Genomic DNA, 16,615 nt, shown 5'->3' on the forward strand with positions numbered 1-16,615 from the left:
ATACATAATAGACATTTACAGCAAAATGTAAATGTTTTCCTATACTTTTGTTTGTAAAAAGTAAGTTCTTATAAAATCTATAAATTATTTTTTTAGATTTTTAATGAATTTACTTAGGTGTTTTCTTATATGGTGTACTTCCTGATTCTCAACAACTGTATAAACTATATGCAGAAAAGAACTTTGTAATTTATCTGATCAGCTTTGTATCCTAGAGCAGAATAGAGGTTGCAGTACTTACACAATGAGTAGGTCAATGAAGAAGAAGAATAGTGGAGTGTGAGTTGGGCAATAAATTGTAATTGTTAGTTTTTAAAATTGTATGGCCAGGGGCTGGAGCGATAACACAGCAGATAGGGCGTTTGCGCATGCTGCTGACCGGGTTTGATTCCCACCATCCCATATGGTCCCCCAAGCACCACCAGGAGTAATTCCTGAGTGCATGAGCCAGGAGTAACCCCTGTGCATCTCCAAGTGTGACCCAAAAAAAGCAAAAAAAAATTGTATTTCCAGTTTTACACTTTAACTTTTATCTGAAAGAAAGCATCACTCTTGGGCTGGAGCATTAGCACAGCAGATAGGGCATTTGCGATGCATGCGGCTGACCCGGGTTCAATTCCCAGCATCCCATATGGTACCCCGAGCACCACCAGGAGTGATTCCTGACCACAGAGCCAGGATTAACCCCTGAGTATCCCCGGGTGTGACCCAAGAAGGAAAAAAGAAAGAAAAGGAAAAAGAAAACGTCACTGAGTGGGTGCAGAAACATGTTTTCTGTAAAGGGTTATGTGCATTTAAAACATCACTCAGGATGAAAATAGAATTTAGGAAGATGGGCCTAAGAAAATGCAAAAGTGCCTGCTACATCATTTACCATGATTTGGAGAGTCTTATATATAACTTGTAGGTCAGATGTTCCCTACTCCTGCTTTAGAAAATCTTCTGATTTAGATTCTTTACTAAATTCAATAATTTGGATTAAATCATTTGAAATTACAGGTATATTTTATTTTTATAAGAAATGTGATCTCGGGAGAAGGGAGGGAGGAGAACGAGGACCCCCAGCGAGCCCAAGCCCCAGCGCGCGTCCAGAGCCAGAGCCCCGCGCGGCAGCACACCAGCCCCTCCCATCCAGGTGGGTCGGAGGACCCGAGCGGAGCCCCGCCCCTGAACCCGGACGCGCGGCCCGCGGAGCGAGCCCAGCAGGAGAAGGGAGGGAGGAGAGCGAGGACCCCCAGCGAGCCCAAGCCCCAGCGCGCGTCCAGAGCCGGAGCCCCGCGCGGCAGCACACCGGCCCCTCCCATCCAGGTGGGTCGGAGGACCCGAGCGGAGCCCCGCCCCTGAACCCGGATGCGCGGCCCGCGGAGCGAGCCCTGCCAGAGAACAGCGCGGATCCCAGGATCCTGGGAGGGAGTGGCCTGGGATTATCTAGGGGCGTGGCCTCTAAGAAGGGGGCGTGGCCTAAAAGTGGGCGTGGCCTAGTTCCGGGCACAGGTATATCACTCACTTCAATCAACTTGGACCTGCATCCTTTCATCCTTTACATCAACTTGTTACCTAATACCAAACAAAATTTCTCACCTCTTCCACTACAATTCAACAAAATCCCACTCGCCTACTCCATTTCCAACAAAAGTTCAGTTCGAAAACAGCTATACAAGTTCAGTAATAAATAGTAACGCCTCTAAAAGTTTCACTCAATGTCAGTTATAAAACAAAGAATAACGCCTGATTGAGAAGAAGGTCAGACTCAGAAAGGTAAAGAGGCGCATCTAGCAGCAACAAAGCTGGACGGCTCCTGGCAGCCTCTCCTCACTCAACTAGAACAGTAGCAGCGAGTGTGACGGACCAAACCACACTGGTCACAATGGTAAAGCAACGCAAAAGTCCACCAAACTTTCTTATTCACGAGGCTAGCCCAGACGACACCAACAGTACTATAGCGATAGACAACCTCTCTGACAAGGAATTCAGAATGGAGCTACTCAGGATGCTTAGGGAACTAAAAGAAACAATGGAAACCAATGCCAATAAAAGACAAGAGGATTTGAAGGCAGAAATGAGGAAAATGCAATCGGAAATGTCGGACCTGAAAAACCTGGTAGCCGAATTGAAAACCTCAGTGGAAGGCCTCAGCAGCAGAGTAACAGCGGCTGAGAACAGAATCAGTGAGCTCGAAGATCAAGTTCAGAGTCTTGTCAGAAAAGAGCAGAAAATGGAAAAGAGACTCACAGTTCGAGAACAGATGGCAAGAGAAGATCGTGATGAAGCCAAGAGGGGTAACATAAGAATTATTGGAGTCCCAGAGGGACGGGAAGAAAACCTTGATGAAGAAGAAACTGTCAAAGAAATCATTGCTACAACATTTCCAGAGCTGAAGAAAACTTGTGACCACATCCAGGAGGCCCGAAGGGTACCGGCTAGAAGAAATCCGAATAAAAATACCCCAAGACACATCCTGATCAAAATGACCAAAACTTTAGACAGAGACAAAATTCTGAAAGCAGCAAGATCGAAGAAAGAAATCTCTTACAAAGGAGCATCCTTAAAATTCACTGCTGATTTTTCTGATGAAACCCTCAGGGCCCGAAAACAGTGGTGGGACATAGTGAAAAAACTCAATGAAATAAATGCTTCTCCAAAAATACTTTACCCAGCGAGACTCTCATTCATAATAGAAGGAACAACACACAGTTTCACGGACAAACAACAGCTCAGGAACTTCATAGACTCAAAACCATGGTTACAAATACAACTAAATGGGCTACTTTAAGGCAAGACAGACCTCTCAAATACACCAAATTTCAACAGAACAATGGGACAAAATCCCATAACAATAATCTCTCTCAATGTCAATGAGCTAAACGCACCAATTAAAAGACATAGAGTGGCAGGATGGATTAGAAAATTGAACCCAACATTCTGCTGCCTGCAAGAAACGCATCTCAATAGTCAAAGCAAACACAGACTCAGAGTCAAAGGCTGGAAAACAATCCTACAGGCAAACAGCTCCCAGAAAAAAGCTGGGGTAGCTATCCTAATATCAGACCACATCGATTTCAGAGTGAAGAAGGTCATAAGAGACAGTGAAGGCCATTTCCTATTGACCAAAGGATCTGTACAACAGGAAGAACTTACAATAATAAATGTATATGCACCTAATGAGAGACCAGCAAAGTACTTAAAACAATTACTCATAGATTTGGAAAAAGACATCGATAGCAACACAATACTAGTGGGAGACCTCAACACCGCTTTGTCACCTCTTGATAGATCAACCAGACTCAAGCTTAGCAAGGACATACTTCATCTGAGGGAAACAATGGAAGAAAGGGGCTTAGTAGATATATACAGGACACTTCATCCACAAAAAGCTCAATACACATTCTTTTCAAGCGTACATGGAACGTTCTCCAAGATAGACCACATGCTGAGCCACAAAACATGCCTCCATAAAATTAAGAAGATAGAGATTATATCAACAATCTTCTCAGACCATAATGCGCTGAAATTAGAAGTAAATCACACACAAAAACAGAAAACTAAATTAAACACATGGAAATTAAACAGTGCGCTATTAAACAACGAGTGGCTTAGACAGGAAATTAAAGAGGAAATCAAAAGATTCCTAGAAACGAATGAAAATGAGGACACGAGTTACCAAAACCTATGGGACACAGCAAAAGCAGTCTTAAGAGGAAAGTTTATAGCTCTACAAGCATTCCTCAGGAAGGAGGAGCGAGCCCACATAAATAAACTAACCTCACAGCTTAAGAACTTGGAGAAGGACCAACAAAAGGAGCACAACCCGAACAGGAGGAAGGAAATAATAAAACTCAGAGCAGAGATTAACCAGATGGAAACCCAGAAAACAATCCGAAAGATCAATGAAACCAAGAGCTGGTTCTTTGAGAAAATTAACAAAATCGATAAGCCCCTAGCAAAACTCACAAAGAAAGGGAGAGAGAAAACCCTAATAAACCGAATCAGAAATGAAAAGGGGGTCATTACAACAGAAACCACAGAAATTCAAAGGATCCTCAGGGAGTACTTTGAAAAGCTTTATGCCACAGAACATCAAAACCTCGAGGAAATGGATAAATTCCTAGACTCCTACAGACTCCCAAGGCTGAACCAAGAAGACCTGGAATACCTGAACAGACCTATCACCATCAAGGAAATTGAAATGGTAATAAAAAGTCTCCCCAAGCACAAAAGCCCTGGCCCGGATGGATTCACCAGTGAATTCTTCCAAATCTTTAAAGAAGACTTACTGCCAATCCTCTTTAAGCTTTTCCATGAAATTGAAATATCAAACACACTTCCGAACAGCTTCTATGAAGCAAATATCACACTGATACCAAAAGCAGACAGAGATAACACAAAGAAAGAGAATTACAGGCCGATATCCCTGATGAACACAGATGCAAAGATCCTCAACAAACTACTAGCAAATAGAATCCAACTACTCATCAAAAAGATCATACACCATGACCAAGTAGGATTCATCCCAGGGATGCAAGGATGGTTCAACATTCGGAAATCAATCAACATAATCCATCATATCAACAAAAGAAAAGATAAAAAGCATATGATCATATCAATAGATGCAGAGAAAGCATTTGACAAGATCCAGCACCCCTTTATGATGAAAACCCTAGCCAAAATGGGCATAGAGGGGACTTTCCTCAACATAGTTAAAGCCATCTACCACAAGCCTACAGCAAGCATCATCCTCAATGGGGAAAAACTGAGAGCCTTCCCTCTAAGATCAGGGACGAGACAAGGATGCCCACTCTCTCCACTGCTGTTCAATATAGTACTGGAAGTACTTGCAATAGCAATTAGGCAAGAAAAAGACATTAAGGGCATTCAGGTAGGAAAGGAAGAAATAAAGCTCTCACTATTCGCAGATGATATGATACTATACTTAGAGAACCCAATAACCTCCACCAAAAAACTCCTAGAAACAATAGACTTGTATAGTAAAGTTGCAGGTTATAAAATCAATACCCAAAAGTCCATGGCTTTCCTATATGCAAACAGTGAGAGAGAGGAAAGCTACATGAAAAAATCAATCCCGTTCACAATTGTGCCCCAGAAAATCAAGTACCTAGGAATCAGCCTAACTAAGGAAGTAAAGGACCTGTACAAAGAAAACTACAAAACGCTACTTCAGGAAATAAAAGAGGACATGAGGAAATGGAAAGATATCCCCTGCTCATGGGTCGGGAGACTGAACATTGTCAAAATGGCAATACTACCGAAAGCACTGTACAAATTCAATGCAATCCCTATAAGGATACCCATGACATTCTTCAAAGAAATGGAGAAAACACTCCTGAAATTTATATGGAACAATAAACCCCCACGAATATCTAAAGCAATTCTGGGGAAAAAGAAAATGGGTGGAATCAACCTCCCGAACTTCAAACTTTACTACAAAGCGGTAATAATCAAAACAGCATGGTACTGGAACAAAGGCAGAACTACAGACCAATGGAACAGAGTTGAATACACTGACATCACCCCCCAATCATATGATCATCTAATCTTTGATAAAGGTGCAAGAAATGTGAAGTGGAGTAAGGAAAGCCTCTTTAACAAATTGTGCTGGCATCACTGGACGGCTACATGCAAAAAAATGGGCTCAGAACTCTGCCTAACACCATGTACAAAGGTAAGATCAAAATGGATTAAAGACCTCAACATCAAACCAGAAACCATAAGATACATTGAAGACAAAGTTGGCAAAACCCTCCATGACATTGAGGCTAATGGTATGTTCAAAGATGACACGCCACTGGCTGAGCAAGTGAAAACAGAGATAGATAAATGGGACTATCTTAAACTAAGAAGCTTCTGTACCTCCAAAGAAACAGTGACCAAAATACAAAGACGGCCTGCAGAATGGGAAAGAATATTCGCCGAATACACATCTGACAAGGGATTGATATCAAGGATATACAAAATACTGGTTGAACTCCACAAGAAGAAAACATCCAACCCCATCAAAAAATGGGGCAATGAAATGAACAGAAACTTTCTCAAAGAAGAAATCCGAATGGCAAAAAAGCACATGAGAAAATGCTCTACATCATTAATCATCAGGGAGATGCAGATCAAAACCACAATGAGATACCATCTCACACCTCAGAGACTGGCCCACATTCAAAAGAACAAAAGCAACCGTTGCTGGCGCGGATGTGGCGAGAAAGGGACACTCCTTCACTGTTGGTGGGAATGTCCACTGGTTCAGCCCTTCTGGAAAACAGTATGGACGTTCCTCAAAAAATTAGAAATTGAGCTCCCATTTGACCCAGTGATACCACTCCTGGGAATATATCCCAGAGAGGCAAAAACGTGTAGCCGAAGTGACATCTGCACTTGTTTGTTCATTGCAGCACTCTTTACAGTAGCCAGAAACTGGAAGAGACCTGAGTGCCCAAGAACAGATGACTGGTTAAAGAAACTTTGGTACATCTACACAATGGAGTACTATGTGGCTCTTAGAAAAAATGAAGTCATGAACTTTACATACAAGTGGTACAATATGGAAAGTATCATGCTAAGCGAAATGAGTCAGAAAGAGAGGGATAGACATAGAAAGATAGCATTCATCTGGGGGATATAAAATAATAAAATATGATATTAATACCCAAGAATAGCTGAGAGCAACACCAGGAGAATTACTCCATAACTTAGAGGCCAGCTGGGTATTCTAGGAGAAAGGACAATTCAGATAGAAAGGGGAACACCAAGTGGAGGGTGTTTGGAGGATCCTCCCAGGAGGGGAGATGCAGGTTGAAAGTAGACTGGGCTGAACATGTTCGCCACTCAATGCCTCTTTGGCTGATCACAGCGCCCAGGAGGAGAGAGAGAACAGGGGGGAATGCCCTGCCACAGTGGCAGGGGGGGATGGGGGGATGGGAGGATGGGGGGGAGGGATATTATCCTGGTGGTGGAAAATGGGCACTGGTGGAGGGATGGGTATTTGATCGGGGTATGACCGAGATCCAAGCACAAAAATTTGTAAATCTACAACTGTACCTCATGTCGTTTCACTAATAAAAAAGAAAAAAAAAAAAAAAAAAAAAAAAAAAAAAAAAAGAAATGTGATCTCAAGAAGGCAAAGAACAAGAAAAGACAAAAACTTGAAATAAAATAATTCTTTCCCTGTATGAGGCAATAGGTCTTATATATGTTTAGCCATCTTATTCATGTTGCTCCCATTATAAGATAAAGAAATTAATCTGAGAATGATTAATGACACAAATATGATCATTGAAATCGATGTCGGTGTAGAAAATCAAGCTTAATCTATGTTTAATTGCACTGTTTTGAGCTAGATATCTGTGCAGGTGAGATATACATTTTCAGTTAAAGAACAATATGAATTATTACAGTAAGCATATCAATAGAAATCATTTAATAAGATACATTATAAATTTCCCCGTCACTTTGAGAGAGTGAGACTTCAAGATTATTACACTTGTACCTATATATTTTTTTAATTCTATGTATTTAATTGAATCACTGTGAGATATACAGTTACAAAGTTTTTCTTGATTTGATTGCAATTGTACAATGTTCCAACATCCATCCCTTCAGCAGTGTACATTTCTGATAACCAATAACATCAGTTTCCCTCCCTCCTTTTATTACCCCAGTCTGCCTCTATGGCAGGCAATTTTCTTCTGTCTCTGTCTCTGTGTCTCTCTTCTCGTTCTCTCTTTCCTTTTGGAATTATCGTTTGCACTACAGACATTTGTACCTATTTTTAAAGGTGATTCATTAGACACTGTCTATCATTTTTGTTTCCTTTGGAAAATCACATTGATATAAATAGTGACCCCCTTTATCTCCACTAAAGTATTTCTACCTTAAAATTGATTTTAATATTTATATACTACTTTATCATCTTAACTTTCTATTTGCGTGAATTTATGTGTGTACATGTATGTATGCTCATTTTTATCTTGCTTAATTAAATCTTTTGGGTAATATATATCTTATTTTTAAAATGGAACTCAGTTTCATTTGTTTTAGTTTATCCACTTTCACTTCCTCCTTTTTATTTTTAAAAGACATTTAAAAACATTTACCTTAACTGGGATTTTAGAAATGCATTGTCTTGGTGTTTTAGGTTTTATCATTTAGGTGACTTTCTTTTCTTTTTTTTCTTTCTTTTTTTGGTATAGCTTCTCTTTTATTTCTTTTATTTTTCCTTCTACTTCTCTGTTATTTTTTATAGTTTGAAGTGACATCTTGTTTTTCTTTTATTTTTTAAAACTACATAATTCTTCCTGAAGGTACTGGCAGAGGGACAAAGCCACGCGGGTTCCGGGGCCGAGACCTCCAAGCCTACTCAAATTGGAGTCGAGCATCTTCCACCCAGATCCTCCAAATTCCAGTAGGCGGGGGTCACACCCACCACCTGGCCCCCTGGCGCCGTGTAATCCCATCAGCGGCCAAGACTCAGAGACTATAAAATCCAGATCCTGGATGAGAACAGTGCAGTCTTCTGCCCCCGCGCCTGGGTGTTCCTTCCCGGAGCCGCGCGACATCTTATCAGAACTTTTTTTTTATGACATCTTATTGTCTCATTACTACTTTGGACAAACTTGCAGGCTATCGAATGTAGCCTGCCCACAGGGCAGAGTCTGGCAAACTCCCCGTGGCGTACCAAATATGCCAAATACCAGTAACAATGATGGGTCTCATTCTCCTAAATAGCCTTGAATATAATCTCAGGGCTAGGATGAAAGAGACGTTACTGGGGCCTGCTCGAGGCAATCAACGAATAAATAACATAATTCTATGTTTTTATTCCTTTCTTAAAGATAACCTTTAACAGAGGGATACATTCTGAACAGTGCACCAATTGGTCTTTGTGTGATTGTCAAAGGTTTTGTTAAAGTATCCTAGATAGTAAAATTTACTACACACCTAGAATACGTGTTATTAAACCTTAACTTGGTTACACTGCTGAGAGCATCAAAAAGTCAACAATAAACGGCATTTTTCAGGAAGGGGAAGACTTTTTTGCAGTGTAGAGTGAAAAAAATAGGAGCTTTACTTTTAAATATTACCATTATTTATTTTCATACAATATTTACAGCTATTTTGAGAGTATTTTTATGCCCAGCTTAAAAGACAAAGTTAGAAATCTCATCATTTTCTTGTATAGCAATAGGTAGGTCTCCGAACAAACTTGAGGTCATCAAGGTGTTTAGCCTCTAATTTTGTTGGTTTTTTTTCCATTTATTTCTTCTGTTGTTTGATTTTCAAAGCAAAAGATACAAAGGGAAGTGTGTGCATTTCTGTTTATAGTTCTTTCTTACAAATTCAATTTAAAAATATTTTTGCCTCTGCAAAAACAATTTTCACATACAGAACCTCGGAAGTTAATATCTTTTTGTCGTATTCAGTCCATCAATGTCTGGTCACCTTAACCTACCCAGACCATATCAAGCAGCCATAATCCTTATGGTCACCCCTTCAGTATAACCCACTAGGGCTATCTTTATTTTTCAGTTCTGATGAGTGACTGAACTTAAGTTTTGTTATTTGAGTGCTGCCTTAGAATTGTTAGCTTACTGCTAGAATATCTGTTCTTTGCAAGTAAGAATTTTGTTTATATTTTATGTTCATGTCTAAGGCCCAAGAACACAGAAAATTTTTAATATTTGCAAAATTTTTAAAAAAGTGATTTTGTGGTTCCCACTATTTAAAATATTACAAAGTGCATTAGTTATTATTCTGAATTTCTTTCTTAGTACCTTTTCAATATTTTAATTATTTTTCCATGTATGTATTTAAATGGTCTGGAGTGATAGCACAGCAGGTAGGACGTTTGTTTGTGGCTGACTCGGGTTCGATTTCTCCAATCCTCTCTGAGCTTGGCAAGCTCCTAAGAGTATCCCGCCTGCATGGCAGAGCTTGGCAAGCTCCCTGATGCATACTCAATATGCTAAAAACTGTAACAAGTCTCACAATGGAGACAATATTGGTGCCTGCTCGAGCAAATCAATGAACAACGGGAGGCGAGTGCTACAGTGCAGTGCATGTACTTGAATAGAATTTATGTTGTTTTTCATATTCAATTTTTATCTAAAAAGACATATTTATTTGGTTACCCAAATATAGATTTAATAAGTCTATCAAAAGTCAAAAAATTCTACCTAATTGTCCAAAGTGTTTTTTTATTGTCAAGAAGATTTTTACATATATCTATAGCAAGAGAGGTTCATTCCTTTGTTTTGTTTCATTCCTCAAGGCCTTTACAAGATCTGCATTGAAATGGTGGAAATTAAAGAAATCAAGGAGAAGATCTACTTAAATTATTTTGATATGGATACATTGTATGGCCTGAAAGGCACTAGCCTTGCCAGCAGTCAACTGCAATTTGACTCTCAACATTGTACATAATTCCCTGAGAACTCTCAGGAGTGATCCCTGGGCACAAAGTCAGAAATAATCCCTGAACATTGTAGGGTGTAACCCCCAAACTAGAAAACAGAGAAACAAAAACAGATTTATTCTACCAAAGAATTTCACCCTTATTTTGTTTAGTATCAGGGATATAGTCATATGAGGAACTTAGTCTCTATTGACCAGTAACAGTAAAATAAGTGAAATATAGTCTACTGAACTCAGAAGTCAACAGGAAACTGGTTTGGGAAGAGGGCATTTCACATAAATTTAAAGTTATTTTAATTCTCATATATTTGTTTCAGATACTCTGTTTTCTGCTTCTATTTTTGCTTTTTATAAAAACAAAGGATGAGTTGTCACTATTTTCAGACTATCTTTATTTGGATTCTACTTTTATTTAAGACATGCTTTTTTTTTGATTCTGTCTACTCACTAATACAAGTTTACTTGATGATTTAGATTTATCTAAACAGACTGAGGCTTAACTCAATTTCTGAATATTGAGTATGTATAAATTCATCAATTCTGCAAACTAACCAATCATAATTTTTAAATATTGCCTTTTATTCCTAGAACTGTATATAGCTCATAAATATTCATATTAGTTATTTATTTAATATGTTTCATTTTTTTACATCTCCTTGCAGTATTTCAATATTTTCAACAAATGTATCCCTTCTACTTCTCTTTTCAGGTAAGGCTGATCTATCTATTAACATAAAAAGCATGTGCCTTGCTCATCAAAATAGAATTCTAGACCAAACTGTTTATTTAATCATATTAAACATACTTTTATAGTGGGAATATTGAAAAAAATCTCTGTTTCTATTAGGACAGGACACACTTAAGGGCTGTATGTGTGTTAACACGTATTAAATGATTAGTTTATTGTTTTTATTTGTTATTTCAAGTGCACTTGTTTCTATAACAAGTTACAGCAAAGATAATGACTTAAAATAGCATAAATACATAATTTTAAATTCTAAATTATCTCATGCTTCGTGGAGAACTGAAATTAAGATTATATTCATTCTGAATCCTTTGGGGGGCTTTCTTCCTGGACTTTTATACTTCTATAAACTTCTCCAGTTTCTGGCATATGACTGTAATTCTCTCACCTCTCCTATTTCTCTCTAACCTTCCTGACTTTTATAACACACCTTTACCATTGCACTAGCTCCAGCTAGATAATCCAGGAACATTGCTGCATATTAATGTTCCAAATTTAATATTTATTGCTAATTTAATTGTTGTCATTTACAAATTCTTGAGTTTAGATTATAAACATCTTTGTGGGGCACATAATTCCATTTATAAAACAACATAGTTATACCTGAATCAGAGTAAGAATAGAAACGGATTCTCTTTATGTACAGAAAATAAAATATCTGTGTCACAAATTAGTACAGAAGGTAGTGTTCTTGCACATTGCTAACTCGAGTTTGATTCCTGGTACCCCTTCAGGTCCCCAGAGCAGGCAAGGAGTGATAACTGAGCACAGAGCCAAGAGTGAATGATGAATACTTCTAGGTGTGTTCCCCAAATTATACATTTTTTAAAAAGGAAGAAATAAAGTAAAAAGTGTCCTAAGTGTGAAGCAATACATAAGATTCATTCAGGAATCAAATGAATCTCTTAACATGAGCTATCACACAAGTTTTCTCACTGTTTATAATAAAAATAATCAAGATATTGAGACAAAATATAACTTTTTTAACAATTATATTTTTCTTCAATAAAACTTTGACTTTCAACCACAGTATCCTATAACTTTTGAAAACATATAAGCCAAATGTAGCTGTCAGCATAGCTATGAGACCAGGAAACACGGAGACTATCATGCAATTTAGGCTGATGACTCAAAGATACGCACGCCATGCATAAACTAGGAGGTAACACCCACAGGGGTCACTGACTGATGGTCATATAATAAAGTTTATTAGGAAAGACAATAGTTAAATAGAGATTGAGGAAGAATATCTAAGTGCACTAATGAGCAGGTGGTAGAGGAAGGCAGGGTATTGTTATGGTTAGGAAGAAGCTACTGTGGCACCTTTTTTGATGTTCTAAGGCAGAGACAAGGTTGAAATATTGTCTGTTTCCCACATTTCACACCATCCCTGGCCTGCAAGTCAAGGTCAATTAATCTATGTTATTCTTAGAAATGTTAGTTTCCCCTGGCAACAGCCCAGTTCCCAGAGAAGATGATACCTTGGGCACGTCCTACAGCCCAGCAACCTCAAGTGATGATCAGGCTGGTGCGAGAGTGAACTCTAACACCAAACACCCACACATCCACACATTTAACTATTAAGGATATTTCTAAAATTTATGACCCATAAATTTACAAAAGAGTGACATATTTTTAGAATTATCAATTTGATAATGAGTTTTACTTAGTGTTATCAATTCATTAAGTCATTTATTTATTCTTGATTTAATTTGGGGGAGGGAGACTCCCCTATAGTGCTTAGGTGTTACCAGTGTATTCCCGGAGATACTTTATGGGGCTATGCAGTTTTGCTAGGACCCAAAGGAACTGTAATTCACCAGCACCTGGCCCAGTACCAAGAGGTTTGTGTGTGAACAAAGGGATGAGGATCAAACAGGGTCTCATACATGCAAGGCATGCAATCCATTTATTTGTCTTATCTCCCCAACTCATGACAATGTGTTTTTAAACATGAAAAAGGTTTCTCTTGTATTTATTATTTCTCTATTCAGTATTATGGGGATAAGATGCCTTAGAGAAATATGATGAAAATTTCCCAAGTTGAATATGGAAAGGAGGATATATTTGGAATCATTAAATTTTTAAGTAGAAAACAATGCCCTATTCCCTGTGGCAGGTGGAAAACAAAATGCAATCTCTCTCTGCCAATCATAGTGTCATTCCAGCATATTTTCTCTGTGGAAACTTTTAAAAGGGTTTATTAGAAAAAAATCTATTTTTCAACATGTCATCAGTTAATATATATTATCATGAATTTCAAAGGACTACTGCTGGGACTAATATCTATAAAGTTTTAGGACTGAAGTTTTGTTTTGTCTGCTTCGGGAACATCAGTGCCTTATTTTATCCCTAGCAATAAGGAAATTATGTGATGCATCCATTTTATTTATCTTTCATATAGATATACACTTTAACTCTCAACACTGCAAATCTACCTATTTTCTTAAGTTTAACTGTGTATTTGTGTCCTGGTGATAGATTCCTGGGAAGTTTTATATTATGTTTTCAAATTTTTACAGCTTTGCAGCTAGAACTATATGAATTTTCCATAAATATTAAAGAGAGAAAGAAAGCAGTAACCTCGATAGTTGAGAGAACTACTACATAAAATAAAGAGTAGACAGAATTACTTGTTCAGAAAAATCTCTTTCTCATTCTCTTTACTTTTTTCCTGAAACATGTAAAACTTGGAGTTGCATTGTCTGACATTTTTAATATTCCTGATACTGAGTCTGATCTTTCTTTGATAACAGGCATTACTCATGTTCTTTTACTTTGCTTTTCTAATAAAAGAATCATTACAAAGGGAATTGTTCTCTCAGTCCTTTCTGTTTTCATTGCTGTTACGGAGTGTATGTATGTACTGACATATTCACCTGCCCAGGTGGAAAGACATAACTAGTAAAGCTGGTGAAGTTTATCTTATGCGACAAATACATGTATTTTCTTTTTAGGTGGATCTTCTTTATCTTGTCTTCTTAAATTTTCAAATAGTGCTATGTCAGGAATTAATTAGTGCATGATGAATCTCTTGTTGCCCATATCAAAGTGAGTCTAGATTATGCTTTTGTAACAATCAGCCTTAAAGTACCAGTGACTGAACATACCAAGACAGTTTCCCCTTCCTTCTTTTCATTGAAGTTTGGCTTTGAATCCTGTAATCAGCAATATAGGACACAGATTTATTAGGGACCACCTCTCAAATTTCGGTGATTACTCTGAAAGAAAAAAAAATTAGATAAACATGGTAAATAAATAAATTTCTCAAAAGGAACACTTATAATCCTCACAGAAACAAAGATACACTGTGTGTGTCTCCTTTCTGTAGTCAAATTAAGTTGTTGTCATAGCTACCTCAAAAAAATGGTAAAATATCAGTAATACCATATGTCTCGGTGGCAGAGTGCATTACATGTCTGAATAATTTTATGTCTGTTAGTGATTTTGAACACCTCAACTTAGAAATTGAGCCATCAAATAGTGTCATTTTAATGCAGTGATGTTTCCAAATATATGGCCTTCTTTCCTTTTCACTAAAATTAAATTCTATATTAAATATGCTATATATGATATGATATATCATATACAAAATATATAATAATTGTATAACATATATATTACAGACATATTACCCATTATCCATTATACAGTTCTGCTCATTCACAGTAACTTCTTTTTGCAATTAATAAGTTCATGTGTGTTAGTTTTATCTTACATCAGTAGTACGTAATAATGTATTGCATCATTTTTCTTACCTCTTGAGGAAATTTTGCAGTTGATTCTCTTATGTAGTTTTTCTATTTTTCACGGTGTCCACTAGCAGAAGTCCATTTTATATGTACTGTTTTTTATTTATATAGAAAAAAACAAAATTGTAGTAATTGTTGATGTTCAAATGTACTGGTTTTTATAGGTGTTTCTATTATTCTCCTTCTTGTGAAATCAATAACTTCCACTTTGATTCTGTCATGCTAGAGTCATATCAGAAAGCACTTCTTTTCTCTAATGTCCACAATTACTACTATTTAAACTTCCTATCACTTAATCACTTAATCCCCGTTATTCATCGATTTATTCGAGCGGGTGACAGTAACGTCTCCATTCATCACGGTTGCGTGCTAGCGTAGCCCAATGGTATCTGTTCGTTTTAGGAACATGTAGAGCCTCAAACCGATCATTTAGGGTCTTGACGAAGAAGTCTGACCATCTTATAGGTGGGCGTCCACGTAATCTTTTGATGTCTCGTGGAATCCAATCAGTAATGGCTCTAGTCCAGCGGTTGTCTGTAAACCTCATTACGTGTCCAGCCCATCTGATTTTTGATGTCTTGGCAAATGAGACAGCGTCCCTGATTCTTGAGCGTTGACGAAGATCAGAACTCCGGATTCTATCTCTCATTTGAGTGAATCGTGATATTCCAAGCATAGTTCTTTCGATTCCTCTTTGAGAGACCCGAATAGTGTTCTCATCCTGTTTTCGTAGGGTCCAGGTCTCTGAGGCATATGTTAATGCAGGAAGAATAGTGGAATCAAAGAGATGTGCTCGTAGTTGGAGGTTCTTTGTCCTTTTAGTTATTTCTTCAATGCTCTTGAAGGCATTCCAAGCCGCTCTCTTCCTCCTGCGTAACTCAGGTGCCAGGTCATTCATCATGTTGATTTCTCGACCTAAGTATATATAACTGTTGCATTCGGAGATGGTGGTTCCGTTGAGAGCGAATGGAGCGTCAGGAACAAGGCTGTTTCTCATAAACATTGTCTTCGTAAGATTCAGCTGTAGTCCAACCTTTCCACACTCACGGTCAAAGTCCGCAAGCATTTGTGCTGCTTGGCTGATGTTTGTTGTTATTAGAACGATGTCATCAGCAAAGCGGAGGTGGTGTAGATGCCGACCATCTATCTTCACTCCCATGTTTTCCCATTCTAGTCGTCGCATGATGTTCTCGAGGGTGGCACTGAAGAGTTTTGGTGAAATGGTATCACCCTGCCGAACCCCTCAGTAAACTTCCTATAAGTGTGAAAAAAAAGAGAGATTTCACAGTCAATGTTCTATGGTGATACAATAGAAATAATAATCAAACTGTTAAGTCTTTGCTCATTGTCTTTTCTCTATAATATTGGGGCTAGAGCGATAGCACAGTGGTAGGGCATTTGCCTTACAAGCGGCCAACATGGCCGACCTGAGTTCGATTCCTCCGCCCCTCTCGGAGAGCCCAGCAAGCTACCGAGAGTATTCGATATGCCAGACACAGTAACAACAAAGTCTCCAATGGAGACGTTACTGGGCCCGCTCGAGTAAATCAATGATCAACGGGAGGGCCTTTACCTTTACCTCTATAATATAGTCACAGAATTTTCCTACTCTGACCTGACTTACAGAGTAAATTGAAAGACTCAAATGTGTATCTTGCTTTATAGAAGGGGTATTTTCCCTTCTATGTGCCATTTG

This window comes from Sorex fumeus, unplaced genomic scaffold (genome assembly GCF_029834395.1).
Source record: "Sorex fumeus unplaced genomic scaffold, SorFum_2.1 ptg000098l, whole genome shotgun sequence".
Taxonomy (NCBI): domain Eukaryota; kingdom Metazoa; phylum Chordata; class Mammalia; order Eulipotyphla; family Soricidae; genus Sorex; species Sorex fumeus.